General features: G+C 41.9%; 1 long non-coding RNA gene and 1 other non-coding gene across 2 annotated transcripts; one reads left to right on the forward strand and one right to left on the reverse strand.

The window, feature by feature from the left end:
* Positions 1-11,037: 11,037 nt before the first annotated feature.
* Positions 11,038-11,183, reverse strand: LOC111562005. Its single transcript, XR_002745070.1, has one exon. It is a non-coding gene; the product is annotated as a U4 spliceosomal RNA (small nuclear RNA).
* A 1,221-nt stretch (positions 11,184-12,404) lies between these two features.
* Positions 12,405-14,549, forward strand: LOC123379403. The gene is made up of 2 exons (XR_006583785.1): positions 12,405-12,880; positions 14,356-14,549. It is a non-coding gene; the product is annotated as an uncharacterized LOC123379403 (long non-coding RNA).
* The last annotated feature ends 1,510 nt before the right edge of the window (positions 14,550-16,059 follow it).

The raw sequence follows: 16,059 nt of genomic DNA on the forward strand, positions 1-16,059 counted from the left end.
TAGGGTAGGTCTATTTTTAATTTTCTGAGGAACCTCCACACTGCTTTCCAGAGCGGCTGCACCAATTTGCATTCCCACCAACAGTGCAAGAGGGTTCCCGTTTCTCCACATCCTCGCCAGCATCTATAGTCTCCTGATTTGTTCATTTTGGCCACTCTGACTGGCGTGAGGTGATACCTGAGTGTGGTTTTGATTTGTATTTCCCTGATAAGGAGCGACGCTGAACATCTCTTCATGTGCCTGTTGGCCATCCGGATGTCTTCTTTAGAGAAGTGTCTATTCATGTTTTCTGCCCATTTCTTCACTGGGTTATTTGTTTTTCGGGTGTGGAGTTTGGTGAGCTCTTTATAGATTTTGGATACTAGCCCTTTGTCCGATATGTCATTTGCGAATATCTTTTCCCATTCCGTTGGTTGCCTTTTAGTTTTGTTGGTTGTTTCCTTTGCTGTGCAGAAGCTTTTTATCTTCATAAGGTCCCAGTAATTCACTTTTGCTTTTAATTCCCTTGCCTTTGGGGATGTGTCGAGTAAGAGATTGCTACGGCTGAGGTCAGAGAGGTCTTTTCCTGCTTTCTCCTCTAAGGTTTTGATGGTTTCCTGTCTCACATTTAGGTCCTTTATCCATTTTGAGTTTATTTTTGTGAATGGTGTGAGAAAGTGGTCTAGTTTCAACCTTCTGCATGTTGCTGTCCAGTTCTCCCAGCACCATTTGTTAAAGAGGCTGTCTTTTTTCCATTGGATGTTCTTTCCTGCTTTGTCAAAGATGAGTTGGCCATACGTTTGTGGGTCTAGTTCTGGGGTTTCTATTCTATTCCATTGGTCTATGTGTCTGTTTTTGTGCCAATACCACACTGTCTTGATGATGACAGCTTTGTAGTAGAGGTTAAAGTCTGGGATTGTGATGCCTCCTGCTTTGGTCTTCTTCTTCAAAATTCCTTTGGCTATTCGGGGCCTTTTGTGGTTCCATATGAATTTTAGGATTGCTTGTTCTAGTTTCGAGAAGAATGCTGGTGCAATTTTGATTGGGATTGCATTGAATGTGTAGATAGCTTTGGGTAGTATTGACATTTTGACAATATTTATTTTTCCAATCCATGAGCAGGGAATGTCTTTCCATTTCTTTAAATCTTCTTCAATTTCCTTCATAAGCTTTCTATAGTTTTCAGCATACAGATCCTTTACATCTTTGGTTAGATTTATTCCTAGGTATTTTATGCTTCTTGGTGCAATTGTGAATGGGATCAGTTTCTTTATTTGTCTTTCTGTTGCTTCGTTGTTAGTGTATAAGAATGCAACTGATTTCTGTACATTGATCTTGTATCCTGCAACTTTGCTGAATTCATGTATCAGTTCTAGTAGACTTTTGGTGGAGTCTATCGGATTTTCCATGTATAATATCATGTCATCTGCAAAAAGCGAAAGCTTGACTTCATCTTTGCCAATTTTAATGCCTTTGATTTCCTTTTGTTGTCTGATTGCTGATGCTAGAACTTCCAGCACTATGTTAAACAGCAGCGGTGAGAGTGGGCATCCTTGTCGTGTTCCTGATCTCAGGGAAAAAGCTCTCAGTTTTTCCCCGTTGAGGATGATGTTAGCTGTGGGCTTTTCATAAATGGCTTTTATGATCTTTAAGTATGTTCCTTCTATCCCGACTTTTTCAAGGGTTTTTATTAAGAAAGGGTGCTGGATTTTGTCAAAGGCCTTTTCTGCATCGATTGACAGGATCATATGGTTCTTCTCTTTTTTTTTGTTAATGTGATGTATCACGTTGATTGATTTGCGAATGTTGAACCAGCCCTGCATCCCAGGAATGAATCCCACTTGATCATGGTGAATAATTCTTTTTATATGCCATTGAATTCGATTTGCTAGTATCTTATTGAGAATTTTTGCATCCATATTCATCAGGGATATTGGCCTGTAGTTCTCTTTTTTTACTGGGTCTCTGTCTGGTTTAGGAATCAAAGTAATACTGGCTTCATAGAATGAGTCTGGAAGTTTTCCTTCCCTTTCTATTTCTTGGAATAGCTTGAGAAGGATAGGTATTATCTCTGCTTTAAACGTCTGGTAGAACTCCCCTGGGAAGCCATCTGGTCCTGGACTCTTATTTGTTGGGAGATTTTTGATAACCGATTCAATTTCTTCGCTGGTTATGGGTCTGTTCAAGCTTTCTATTTCCTCCTGGTTGAGTTTTGGAAGAGTGTGGGTGTTCAGGAATTTGTCCATTTCTTCCAGGTTGTCCAATTTGTTGGCATATAATTTTTCATAGTATTCCCTGATAATTGTTTGTATCTCTGAAGGATTGGTTGTAATAATTCCATTTTCATTCATGATTTTATCTACTTGGGTCATCTCCCTTTTCTTTTTGAGAAGCCTGGCTAGAGGTTTGTCAATTTTGTTTATTTTTTCAAAAAACCAACTCTTGGTTTCGTTGATCTGCTCTACAGATTTTTTAGATTCTATATTGTTTATTTCTGCTCTGATCTTTATTATTTCTCTTCTTCTGCTGGGTTTAGGCTGCCTTTGCTGTTCTGCTTCTAGTTCCTTTAGGTGTGCTGTTAGATTTTGTATTTGGGATTTTTCTTGTTTCTTGAGATAGGCCTGGATTGCAATGTATTTTCCTCTCAGGACTGCCTTCGCTGCGTCCCAAAGCGTTTGGATGGTTGTATTTTCATTTTCGTTTGTTTCCATATATTTTTTAATTTCTTCCCTAATTGCCTGGTTGACCCACTCATTCGTTAGTAGGGTGTTCTTTAACCTCCATGCCTTTGGAGGTTTTCCAGACTTTTTCCTGTGGTTGATTTCAAGCTTCATAGCATTGTGGTCTGAAAGTATGCATGGTATAATTTCAATTCTTGTGAACTTATGAAGGGCTGTTTTGTGACCCAGTATATGATCTATCTTGGAGAATGTTCCATGTGCACTCGAGAAGAAAGTATATTCTGTTGCTTTGGGATGCAGAGTTCTAAATATATCTGTCAAGTCCATCTGGTCCAATGTCTCATTCAGAGCCCTTGTTTCTTTATTGACCGTGTGTCTAGATGATCTGTCCATTTCTGTAAGTGGGGTGTTAAAGTCCCCTGCAATTACCACATTCTTATCAATAAGGTTGCTTATGTTTATGAGTAATTGTTTTATATATTTGGGGGCTCCGGTGTTCGGTGCATAGACATTTATAATTGTTAGCTCTTCCTGATGGATAGACCCTGTAACTATTATATAATGTCCTTCTTCATCTCTTGTTACAGCCTTTAATTTAAAGTCTAGTTTGTCTGATATAAGTATGGCTACTCCAGCTTTCTTTTGGCTTCCAGTTGCATGATAAATAGTTCTCCATCCCCTCACTCTCAATCTAAAGGTGTCCTCAGGTCTAAAATGAGTCTCTTGTAGACAGCAAATAGATGGGTCTTGTTTTTTTATCCATTCTGATACCCTATGTCTTTTGGTTGGCGCATTTAATCCATTTACATTCAGTGTTATTATAGAAAGATACGGGTTTAGAGTCATTGTGATGTCTGTATGTTTTATGCTTGTAGTGATGTCTCTGGGACTTTGTCTCACAGGGTCCCCCTTAGGATCTCTTGTAGGGCTGGTTTAGTGGTGACAAATTCCTTCAGTTTTTGTTTGTTTGGGAAGACCTTTATCTCTCCTTCTATTCTAAATGACAGACTTGCTGGATAAAGGATTCTCGGCTGCATATTTTTTCTGTCTAGCACCCTGAAAATCTCGTGCCAATTCTTCCTGGCCTGCCAAGTTTCAAAAGAGAGATCAGTCACGAGTCTTATAGGTCTCCCTTTATATGTGAGGGCACGTTTACCCCTTGCTGCTTTCAGAATTTTCTCTTTATCCTTGTATTTTGCCAGTTTCACTATGATATGTCGTGCAGAAGATCGATTCAAGTTACGTCTGAAGGGAGTTCTCTGTGCCTCTTGGATTTCAATGCCTTTTTCCTTCCCCAGTTCAGGGAAGTTCTCAGCTATTATTTCTTCAAGTACCCCTTCAGCACCTTTCCCTCTCTCTTCCTCCTCTGGGATACCAATTATGCGTATATTATTTCTTTTTAGTGTATCACTTAGTTCTCTAATTTTCCCCTCATACTCCTGGATTTTTTTATCTCTCTTTTTCTCAGCTTCCTCTTTTTCCATAACTTTATCTTCTAGTTCACCTATTCTCTCCTCTGCCTCTTCAAGCCGAGCTGTGGTGGTTTCCATTTTGTTATGCATTTCGTTCAAAGCGTTTTTCAGCTCCTCATGACTGTTCCTTAGTCCCTTGATCTCTGTAGCAAGAGATTCTCTGCTGTCCTGTATACTGTTTTCAAGCCCAGCGATTAATTTTATGACTATTATTCTAAATTCACTTTCTGTTATATCATTAAATCCTTTTTGATCAGCTCATTAGCTGTTGTTATTTCCTGGAGATTCTTCTGAGGGGAATTCTTCCGCTTGGTCATTTTGGATAGTCCCTGGCGTGGTGAGGACCTGCAGGGCGCTTCCCCTGTGCTGTGGTGTATAACTGGAGTTGGTGGGCGGGGCCGCAGTCAGACCTGATGTCTGCCCCCAGCCCACCGCTGGGGCCACAGTCAGACTGGTGTGTGCCTTCTCTTCCCCTCTCCTAGGGGCGGGATTCACTGTGGGGTGGTGTGGCCCGTCTGGGCTACTTGCACACTGCCAGGCTTGTGATGCTGGGGATCTGGCGTATTAGCTGGGGTGGGTAGGCAAGGTGCACGGGGGCAGGAGGGGCAGGGTTAGATCGCTTCTCCTTAGGTGATCCTCTTCAGGAGGGGCCCTGTGGCAGCGGGAGGGAATCAGATCCGCTGCCGGAGCTTTGGCTCCGCAGAAGCACAGAGTTGGGTGTTTGCGCAGAGCGAGCAAGTTCCCTGGCAGGAACCGGTTCTCTTTGGGATTTTGGCTGGGGGATGGGCGGGGGAGATGGCGCTGGCGAGCGCCTTTGTTCCCCACCAAACTGAGCTGTGTTGTCAGGGGGCTCAGCAGCTCTCCCTCCCTTTGTCCTCCAGCCTTCCCGCTTTCCGAGCAGAGCTGTTAACTTATGACCTCCCAGACGCTAAGTCGCGCTTGCTGTCGGAACACAGTCCGTCAGGCCCCTCCGCTTTTGCCAGCCAGACTCGGGGGCTCTGCTTGGCCGGCGAGCCGCCCCTCCGCCCCGGCTCCCTCCCGCCAGTCCGTGGAGCGTGCACCGCCCCGCCGCCCTTCCTACCCTCTTCCGTGGGCCTCTCGTCTGCGTTTGGCTCTGGCGACTCCGTTCTGCTAATCCTCTGGCGGTTTTCTGGGTTATTTAGGCAGGTGTAGGTGGAATCTAAGTGATCAGCAGGACGCGCGGTGAGCCCAGCGTCCTCCTATGCCGCCATCTTGCCGCTTCCCTCCAGCAGAGTTTTAGAGATGATTGGAGAATAAATTCAAAGCGTGTGAGCGACAACGGAGATGGGAAGTGGTATCTGGGAATCGAAGCCAGTAGGTATAAAACGGCATGTTGGATTAGTTGGGCAGCAAAAAGAGAAACATGTGCTGCTTGAAAGAAGGAAAACAGGGTTAATGAACAATAACACGAATGCCGGTAAAGATAATGACAGTAATGCTAGGAAAGTTTTTGTTTAGTATAAACATTGGATTATGCTTGAAGGTGTGTAGGGAAAGGCAAAAAGAAGTTATACAGGGAAAGAGGTTTAAGTAGAGGGGCAGATTTTAGACTTTCTCTGAAAAATATTAACTATACTGACCTATGTACATTCATCAAATTGAACAGAATATGGTTATGTTAGAAGTTCAGATCAATTAAACTAGATGGAACCTACTCTCAGAATGATATGTTCAAGTCAGAATAAAGCGCTATTCATATTAGTTAGCATATAATATCCAAGAGCAAAGGAATTGCCAATTGATGACAAATATGAACCAAGTTCATGCTAAGAAATTGTAGGGTAGTTAAAATCCAGGGTTAATCTGTTCTCAAGAATAAGTGGATGGTTTTATCAATGTTGCTGTTTGGCCCTTCAATAAATGGAATCTACGTGTCTTTGAAGTTTATAAATCAAAGTGACTTTGATATGAGCTGCTTTGGAATAATTGAAAAAATACTGGCTTTTTTTCATTTTTCTTTTCTCTTGAGTTGTTACTGAAATTTGCATACTTCTCTCAGAGTAATAAAATTTCATCTAAAGTTCAAGGCAGCCACTTACACTTTGTTAAACTCTTAAGTTTAAGAAAATATTTCTCAGAGTGGTGATATACTTGTGGCTGAAAACTACAAGAAAATAACCGGGTACATAGTGTTTTCTTTCCTTTCCTTCTTTCCCTTTTCTTGTTTTCTTTCTCTCTTTTTTTAAGAGAGAAGGAGTAGAAAACCCTGGAGAAACAAAGTAGAAAACCATTTTTGTTTCTGATCAAAGAGAAGAAGATAAAGATGTACATGTCAAGTGTGATTTAAAAGACCTTGCCCTTGCTTATGCTGAAGAGGAGGGAAGCAAGCGAGGAGCTGGGGGATTGAAGTTAGAAGCAAGGCCAGGGCGCTTGGAAATGGGGTCATCCCGCGGGAGGCCAGCGCAAAGATCAGAGTGTGTGGGGGTGTCCAGATGAAAATGGAGAAGGGCTGGCGAGGAAGAAAGAGATGGGGCCTAGAAAAAGTCCGCAGGAGCCCCCTAAACTAGTTTGACTGTGTTCTTTTGTACGAAACCCCCGCCTCTGAAGCCCGAGGCCTCACCTTTAGGGCTGCTAGTCCTATGTTAAACTCTAAAGGGCTAAAGACCCACCAGGCCGAAGTCAGCATCTCTCTGCAGTTGCCAAAGAAACATTCTTTCTTCAGGTCGAAATGTAGTTTCTCTAAGACACAGTATTATATTTTTTCTCCAAAAACCTTTCTTATTAGGCTTAAGTTTGCTCTCCCTTCTGGAAAAAGGCCCTACAGAAGAGAATGATATCACTGGGCTCTGTGCATATTCACAGACTCTTCCTATGCTGCTGGAAAGTTGGTCAGAGTAAAACTGGAGACGGGGGGAGGGAACCTGAGGTATATGTGCTGCTCCCCTGCTTCTGGGATGTTCTCAAGCGAATCGTGGTGCTGAGATTTGCTGCCCAGGGTGGTTCCGATGGTGTCTTGAGTCGGAAGGGAAAGACGTTTTCTATAGAGAACTTTCTTCGGTGGATTTAGCAAATCCATTATCCTATCAAAAGAGTTTGGTTTGCTTCACATGAACGGGATATTTTGGGAAAAAAAGAACAACCTGGAGAGGAAGGACAGTGAACTTGTTAGGGGTATGGACTCTGGAGCCAGGTTGACTAGATTCACATCCTAGAGCCACTGGTGGCCAGCTAGGTGATCTTGGGCAGGGGCTGAACCTTTCGGTGCCTCATTTCTTCATCCACTAAATGGAGATGATGGTAATGTGACAATATCTATCTAGTGATGTAGCATACGATGATAATACTAAAACAATAATGACAGTAATAATACAAGGTTGTACTGATAAAATTAGTTGGTATATGTAAAGGGCTTAGAACTCCCCTTGGCACATATGAAGTACTTTGTAATTTATCTTTAAAATTTTTCATGCTTTTAAAGATTCTGTTTTTTTATTTTATTAAAAAAATTTTTTTTAACATTTATCTATTATCGAGAGAAATAGAGAGACAGAGCATGAGCAGGGGAGGGGCCGAGAGACGGGGAGACACAGAATCCGAAGCAGGCTTCAGGCTCTGAGCTGTCAGCACAGAGCCCGATGCCAGGCTCGAACTCACGGACCGCGAGATCATGACCTGAGCCGAAGTCGGACGTCCAACCGACGGAGCCACCCAGGCGCCCCTAAAGATTTTATTTTTAAGTAATGTCTACACCCGATGTGGGGCTCAAACTCACAACCCCAAGATCAAGAGTCACAAGCTCTACCCACTGAGCCAGCCAGGTGCCCCACTTTGTAATTTAGTTGTTGTTATTAGTAAATGATGAATTCAGTGTTAGAGACTGATCCAATATCTTATGTTTTCTGTAACATGTGGGTTATGGTTTGAGGTCAAAATTATCTATAAAGTTTCCTTCCTCCCCGATATTTCCCTTGTTTTATAGAAACCAAATCATACTTCTCCTGCTTGAAAATGGCAATAATGTTGTTTACTTACCATCTGGATATTGCGTTCCATATTTTTGTTCTCGTGCCAAGATAAAATGCAGATCTTTGACTGACTACTTCAATATAGCTCAGTTGATTTAGTTCAGTGAATTGCTATTGGCTCCATCCACTGAGACAGCTCTGTGAGTTTTTTCTTTTTTATTTTTTTAAATGACACTTGAATGAGTCATTTGCTAATTTTTTTTAAAAAGGAATTTCTTTTTTGGAACTAGAACACAAAAGCTTCCTAGCTTCTAAGCACTCAAAATTACAAATAAGGTGACTAAAGTCAGTGATAGAAAAATCTGGAGGGAATTATTTATACTCTCAATCTTCCAAGAAAATGCTGAGGAGGGCCCATTTGCTTGAAAAGGAACTTGGTGCTTGGGTTTCTTTTCCATTTCTCATAGTATGTTTCTAGTGGTAGGAATTCACGGATACGTTATCAATTCATTCAATTTATTTTTTCTAAAACCTGTATTGGGTGTCTACTTCATGGAAGGCAAAACACTGTCCTAGGTGCCAGAGGTGCAAAGATAGATTAAACAGGATTCTGGGCGTTTGGGAGCTCGCCATTTTGTGGAAGGGATAAGACGACATAAGGATAATTCGAATATATGACAATTTCCTAAATGGCATATCGGAATGAGTCCCACAAGGATTTGGAGGAGAGAAGCAGCAAAGTTAGCACCATTTTCATGAATTAAATAATATTTGAGTTGGATATTGAAGGACAGGTAGAATTTAGACAATAAGAGAAATTGGCAAAGGTAAAATGGAGAGATGGGAGACATTTTTAGGGAGAAAACATATTATCCAGCACCCCAGGGCTGCCCTAGACCCTGAAGATAAAAGCTGAATGAGCTGATGGGGTGGCCAAGCTCAATGGAACATGCGCACTAGTGGGTCGAAACAGAATGTATCTAAGTAAACGAATGAGGTAATCTAACGGGAGAGATTCTATACAATCAAAATAAAATAATAAAATGACAAGTGACAGTGTTGGGAGGAGAAGTTACTTTCGAGGGGGTCGGGCAGGAAGGCGTCTCTGAAGAGGGGAAATTTGATGTGAGACCAGAATAATGAAAAGCCTTTTGAAGGCCTAGGGAGGCTTGTTTGATGAACACAAAGGCCAGGGTGGCTAAAGAGTCATGGCCAGTGGTGAAGAACACTAAGGCTGCTGTGTGGAGAAGGACTGTGGAGTATGGGGGGGTCAGGACGGAAAGGAGAGAAATCTCTGGGAGTTCATTGCAGCAAACAGGCAGCAGGTGATGCGGCCTCAGACTGGGGAGGCAGTGGGGAGATGCGAGCTAATTCTGGAAAGACAGGGAGTCACAGAGTGCAGGGCTTCACATTCTCTCAGTCTGAGAATTTGAAATTTATTCTGGAGGTAACAGAAGAGTAAAATTATTTATGGATTTAGAATTTTCCAGTGTCTATGCTTTGATCTGTTTTTTTCCTGTGGAAGATACTTTTTTTTTTTTTAACACACCTTTGGTAATTGATTAGTACCTTACATAATGAGCACTCTGTGGCACCCTAGTGATTTGACGGATAAGTGCCTCTTAGAAAGTTGTCCACGTTATAACTGCTGTGGAATCAGATCTTGGGAACATCTTCAGATACACAGAATAGACACAGATTTTTTTTTTTTTTTAGCATAATGAGTCTACATTATAATATTAAAAGTGGTTGATAATAACAAAAGAAAGTTTTGTTGTTCACATAGCTGTTCTCGTCTGAGAAGCAGGGATGCCCGAGAAAAAGGTTTATAAGACCACAGGAAATGTAAATAGTGGGGAGCTTTGAGGAACAGGGAAAACTAAACAGCTTATCTCCACCTAAAAGCTAGCAGTCATTCCTCAACTGCGGCATTGTGGATATTCTGGGTTTTTTTAAGGGAAGAATCTGAAAATTTCCTAATTTTAAAAAGATAGAAATTGGGTCTCCTGGGTGGCTCAGTCGGTTAAGCGTCCGACTTCGGTTCAGGTCACGATCTCGTGGTCCGTGAGTTCCAGCCCCGCGTCGGGCTCTGTGCTGACTGCTCAGAGCCTGGAGCCTGTTTCAGATTCTGTCTCCCTCTCTCTCTGACCCTCCCCCGTTCATGCTCTGTCTCTCTCTGTCTCAAAAATAAACATTAAATTTTTTTTTAAAAAAAGATAGAAATTAATTAAAAGAAATTACTACACTGCGCAGTCCAAAGTGAAATGTATTTGTAGGTTTGTTTCAGGCAGGGGGTGGGCATACTTTGTAACTTCCTAAGTGAAGTCTCCTCCAAGGCCCATTAAACAGCTCTGCTCTGGCTCATCCACGGTGCAGCTAGAAACAAAACTCAGTACTTTGAACACTGACACCTGATGGGGAGGAAATAGAGGAAGAAAAGCCTGTGTGTGTGGTGGGAGAGGCTGAACGGGAAGAGGAAGCGGAAGAGTAAAGGGATGCTCAGTGAGGCTGCCGGTGTGGTCTGATGGCAACAGCTGGGAAAAACAAAGAAACATCCTTCATGCCATCATCGGTACCCCATGAGTGTTTGTGATCATAGGACAGTTAAGACTATTCCCTTTGTAGCTACAGACTGTACCTGCATGTCTTTCCAGACTCTATGGGGCTTACGGAATCTTGAAGTAACCTAGACCCTTAGCATCTGTGACTTCATTTTCAATAATTGTAGATATAAGCTTATTTTCATTCTTAAAATTAGTATCCCATTTAAAGTTTCTTGTTCAGTTAAACTAGCCTTCCCATTAGCCCTCTGGGCCACCCCAATTCTTAGTGACCTTCCCATTAGCTGAGTATACAGTCCTAATTATGGAGCATACCTAGAAATCAATCAGTCTGATGCTCTTTTGTGACCTCTTTGCTTTGTTGTAATATTTGACAACAATGAATTCACTTTTTTTGCATATATTTATCTTGTCTTCCCAAATACTGAGTAATTTTGAAGGCTGAAGATCTCAGCTTATCTTTCTTATACCCACCAGAGAGTTTAATATGGTACTTTTTTCAATTAGCAATAATCGCGCCTCGGATAAACCTCATTGGCTACGATACTGCCACTGAGCAAAGCTTAATATGGTACTTTTTTATCCAAAAATGTTTCTTATGTACAAGGTAACAAAATAGTGAGGTGAAGAGCAGAAAATCACACTTTAGCCAACCATACTGTCTATATGAGATAAGAAAAACTCCTTTGGTTATTTCATCACCACCCCACCCCCCACCCCCTCCAGGTTTGAGAATTGATTTTTTAAAAACGTCACTGATGACTATTTTGTCATTGCACAGGCATGGCTTTTGCGTTATGGAGCCCCAGAGTAACTCTATCCAAAGCAGAAGATGGTAACAGTTCATAAACCTGGAATTTACCCATGCCATTTATTATTATTTAAAAAAAATTTTTTTTTCAACGTTTATTTATTTTTTTTGGGACAGAGAGAGACAGAGCATGAACGGGGGAGGGGCAGAGAGAGAGAGAGACACAGAATCGGAAACAGGCTCCAGGCTCCGAGCCATCAGCCCAGAGCCTGACACAGGGCTCGAACTCGGGGACCGCGAGATCGTGACCTGGCTGAAGTCGGACGCTTAACCGACTGCGCCACCCAGGCGCCCCTACCCACGCCATTTAATTAGAACTTTTAATTTGATGAGAACTTTTGTTTTGTTTTGTTTTGGCCAACCAATGTTTAGAATTGGGACCGTTTTGTGGCTCAGTGTCTACCATGGTTACAGCATCACCATGTGGATCAAGGATCACGAAAGAAAGGCATAGCCAAGGAAATCTGTGATTGCAGAACTCATTAAAGAAAAGGAACATTGTCTTTCCCCACATTATGTTGCTGGCTAAAAAAGAATTGCCTCGCAATCTGGTTAAAGAAGCTATAAAAAACTTTAGTGGGTATTTGCAGCTAAATCTTAATACGACGTGGAAAACAATGGCGTCGAATTTCAACAAAAGGAAGCAATATATCAAGTACAACCTTGTCAAGGACCGTTGCTAAAGAATTTACTGCCGATTATCAACTATTTGTTGGGGATTATCTATATGTAAGGCTCTGGGTACCTTGGGAGACATAGTGGGAAAAAAAAAAAAGATAAAATCCATGCTTTTAAGGTCTTTCAAATTTAGTGGACAAGAAGTAGTAATATAACACTTTATTTATTTATGTGTTTGTTTGTTTGTTTATTTGTTTATTTAAAAGAGAGAGCAGCTGCACGTGAGGGCTGAACAGGGGCAGAGGGAGAGGGAAAGAATCGTGAGCAGGCTCCCTGCCCAGGCGGGGACCCAACTCAGGGCTCCATCCCACAGTTGTGACATCAGGACGTGAGCCAAAATCAAGAGTTGGACGCTTAACTGACTGAGCCACCCAGGTGCCCTATAATACAACCTATTACGATAGGTGTTTAATGTCACCAGACACACCGTGGGGAAAGGCGAGGGGGTATCAATCTGGCTGAGGGGCTCTGAGAGAGCCTTAAGGAATCCTTTGAATTGGAGGAGAGCTGGCACGACGGATGCCCCCCGGGAAGGACGTGGAGGCAGAAGGCTTCCAGATGGAGAGGACCAAATGAGCGAACGTGCAGAGGTAGTGGAGTGTTGTGTGTCTTTAAGGATTAGGCGTTTTCCTGAATGGCTGGAGGAGAGGATTCCTGCCAACGGTGTGTGGGGGACAAACGGGTGGAACTGTGTGTGGGAATCAGCAGTGGAATACAATAAGCCTCTCTCTTAGGATTTGCTTGTGTCCCAGGTAGAAGAGAACTTCTGCTGGTAAGAACCGTGTTTGATTCTTTTTTATCTCTTACTACCAACAAATGCTTAATATTCTTGTTGCTTTTTATAACCTTTGGTATTTGCATGAGTGCCTGGAAAACGAGGCCCTTTAGAAATGGTGGATCTGGTGAGCGTGCACGGTTTTAAAAGCCAAGTGAGAAAGTTTTGGGTTTGGTTCTGTGTGCAGCGAGGAGCCTTCAAAACGTTGTGAAAGGGGCGCCTGGGTGGCGCAGTCGGTTAAGCGTCCGACTTCAGCCAGGTCACGATCTCGCGGTCCGTGAGTTCGAGCCCCGCGTCGGGCTCTGGGCTGATGGCTCAGAGCCTGGAGCCTGTTTCCGATTCTGTGTCTCCCTCTCTCTCTGCCCCTCCCCCGTTCATGCTCTGTCTCTCTCTGTCCCAAAAATAAATAAAAAACGTTGAAAAAAAAAATTAAAAAAAAAAAAACAAACGTTGTGAAAAAGGAAATTTGTGATCAGAGCTGTGCTTTCTGAAGATAACATAAGCAACCATATGGAGATCAAATCAAAGAGAGAGGAAAAGCCCAGGGCAAAGAGATCTGTTAGCAGTTGTCACAAAAACCTAGGTGAGGGAGGCAGAGCCTGGGCTGAGGGGGCAGTGGTCATGGGAGTAGAAGGAGACAAATAAACTCGATTAGATTTGGCCACAGTTTGACGTAGAGAATGCAGAAGATGGACGTGAGGGGCCTGGGGTCACAGTTACCTATCAAACTCAGGGTCCTTAAAAAGCTTTCAACAATTTGCTACTTCTGTTTAATTTATCCCTCACTGGTGAAGTCCAGCATAAAATGTTAGCCTTTACAAGCAAAAGCCGGACAAAGCCAACAGCTTGAGCTTATCCCCAGATTATCGTGGTTGAAGAAAACTTCCCAGGAGCCTTGAATGCAGGAGCCATTCATAGAGAAGAGGAAGGGCTCCAGAGGATGAGTTAGGGGTTAGTTAACACAGTGACTCCTGTCAGATTTGTCAGGTAAGGGCTAAAAGTGTCAGCTATGCCTCAGACAGTTTGCTTAATGATTTGGAGGGGCCTTCCATGTGACAAGTTCACACAGCTGGATTTAAAACATTTAAGGCATTTCTTTCAAGCATTTGCCTAGCTGGGGGTTGTGATGAGGAGGAGGACTATGGTGTCCGCTTTTCGGGAATCCTACGTCTTTCTTGACTTGAAAAATGTTGTATGAAATCAATAAAATGTGCGTAACAATACATTGTTTTCCCCGAGTGAGGAAATAATTTGGCTGCTGTCCAGCATTGTGCTTATATGAACTGAAAGAAAACATTCACAGCAAATATGTACTGTAGGTAGTCAGGTTGAGAAGGGCTTCCAACATCATAAATATAAAGAAACCCATGGCTTTACCAAGGATTTCACATTTGTTCACGAAGTGATACAATTTCAAGAAAGCATCTTCTGACAGCCTTTGAAGATCATGTAGAATAATTTGGTTCCCACAGGTGACTACTGTTTAAAGAAATCGCCACGAGTGTCAACAGCAGAGGCATCAAAACAGTACCGATTACCTATGGACAGTCAGAATCCAGTGATGTCAGAACAGAGGAGGTATGGAATTTATCGCTTACAAGATGGTTAAAAAAAAAAAAAAAGGAAAATGGATGAAACCATATGTACGAGAAGCATCATGGAGGACTTATCAAATGAAATAGCCCATAGCAAAGTAGTAGGCATTTTCTAACAGCTGGAGAACAGTGTTTATTCCCAAGTCCTTGGTGTTTGCAACATTAAACCCCAAACAAGGATGAGGCCATTCTTTTTGGACTGAATATTGAGAAGACGATGGAGAAGGAACTGGCATAAGATGGGTGAGAATCAATATTCATTAGATAAAAGAGGTTTCATTATCAGATAAACAACAAGAATTCATCTAAATGACTTTTACTGAACATTTATTTTGTAAAATATTACAATGATACAAAAAAATAAAAAAGGACGAATGTACTTCCCAAGAGTCACTGCTACTGACTCAATCATTATTGATTAGAGGCGGGGTTATTCTTTGGCAAAGTTAGATGGAGCGGGATGGGATGACTTTCAATGCTTTCTGTTTCCTGCTTTTTTCCCCCCCTACTTCTTTCCCCTCTTTTTTTTTAAGTTTATTTATTTATTTTGAGAGAGGGAAAGAGAGAGAGAGAGGGAGAGAATGAGTGGAGGAGGGGCAGGGAAAGAGAGAGAGAGAGAGAGAGAGAGAGAGAGAGAGAGAGAGAGAGAATCCCAAGCAGGCCCCAATGCAGGGCTTGGACTCATGAGCTGTGAGATCATGACCTGAGCTGAAATCAAGAGTTGGACACCCAACCAACTGAGCCACCTAGGTGTCCCTTTCTCCTCTTTTGATTTTCTCCTTTCCTTGTTCTGTACCCATTCCATGTGCTTTTCCAGACCCTTTCTGTCCCAGAGGAAGGTGAGAGGAAAAGCTAATTCACTCCATGACAGTGGTTTTCAACTCTGGCTCAAGTGACTATAATGAGTTTAGGCAGGGTAGGGAGGATGCTCCCAGAGAGTCTGACTTCATTTTTCCTGGGTGGAGTCTGGCCATTTATGGCTTTGATGCAGGCAGGGTTGAGAGCTGAGTGGTCTTCAAACTTTCTCCCTTATACCCTTGAACATAATTTTGAAAAATTCTGTTTCACTTTGCACATTTTAAAGTTGATATCTAAACTATTTTGGCATAAGTTTAAACAGCTTCAAATAACGTACTTTTGTATATATTACAAACATTGATTATTTTAAAATAAAGAGAAGAAATTATTCCATGAGTCCAATGAAACCAAAGACTATGGGCTTTGATTCCTATCTACCATTATCCATTTAAGAAACAGATGAACAAGCCCTCTTTTAAAAGTTGGAAATTCTAATTATTTCCTTTGCTTCCTTGAACTCTGACTTCCATTCTATTTCTGTCACAAAAATTTAGGCTTATTGATTATTTCATCATAATTCTCTGCAACAAGAAAATAGTTGTCAACTGAAATTTAACATTTAAAAAATTTCAAAAGGCTTCCAGTTGAAATTATCCTTCCCCACTGCTCAATTATCTTTAAAAGTACTATTAGCATGGAGTTGACATAAATATATTATAAATTTTGATAATTATTAAACTTCAAAGTATGATTTTATCGGAAATGAATTTTTAAATGCAATGT

Source organism: Felis catus, chromosome C1 (genome assembly GCF_018350175.1).
Source record: "Felis catus isolate Fca126 chromosome C1, F.catus_Fca126_mat1.0, whole genome shotgun sequence".
In the NCBI taxonomy this organism is placed as follows: domain Eukaryota; kingdom Metazoa; phylum Chordata; class Mammalia; order Carnivora; family Felidae; genus Felis; species Felis catus.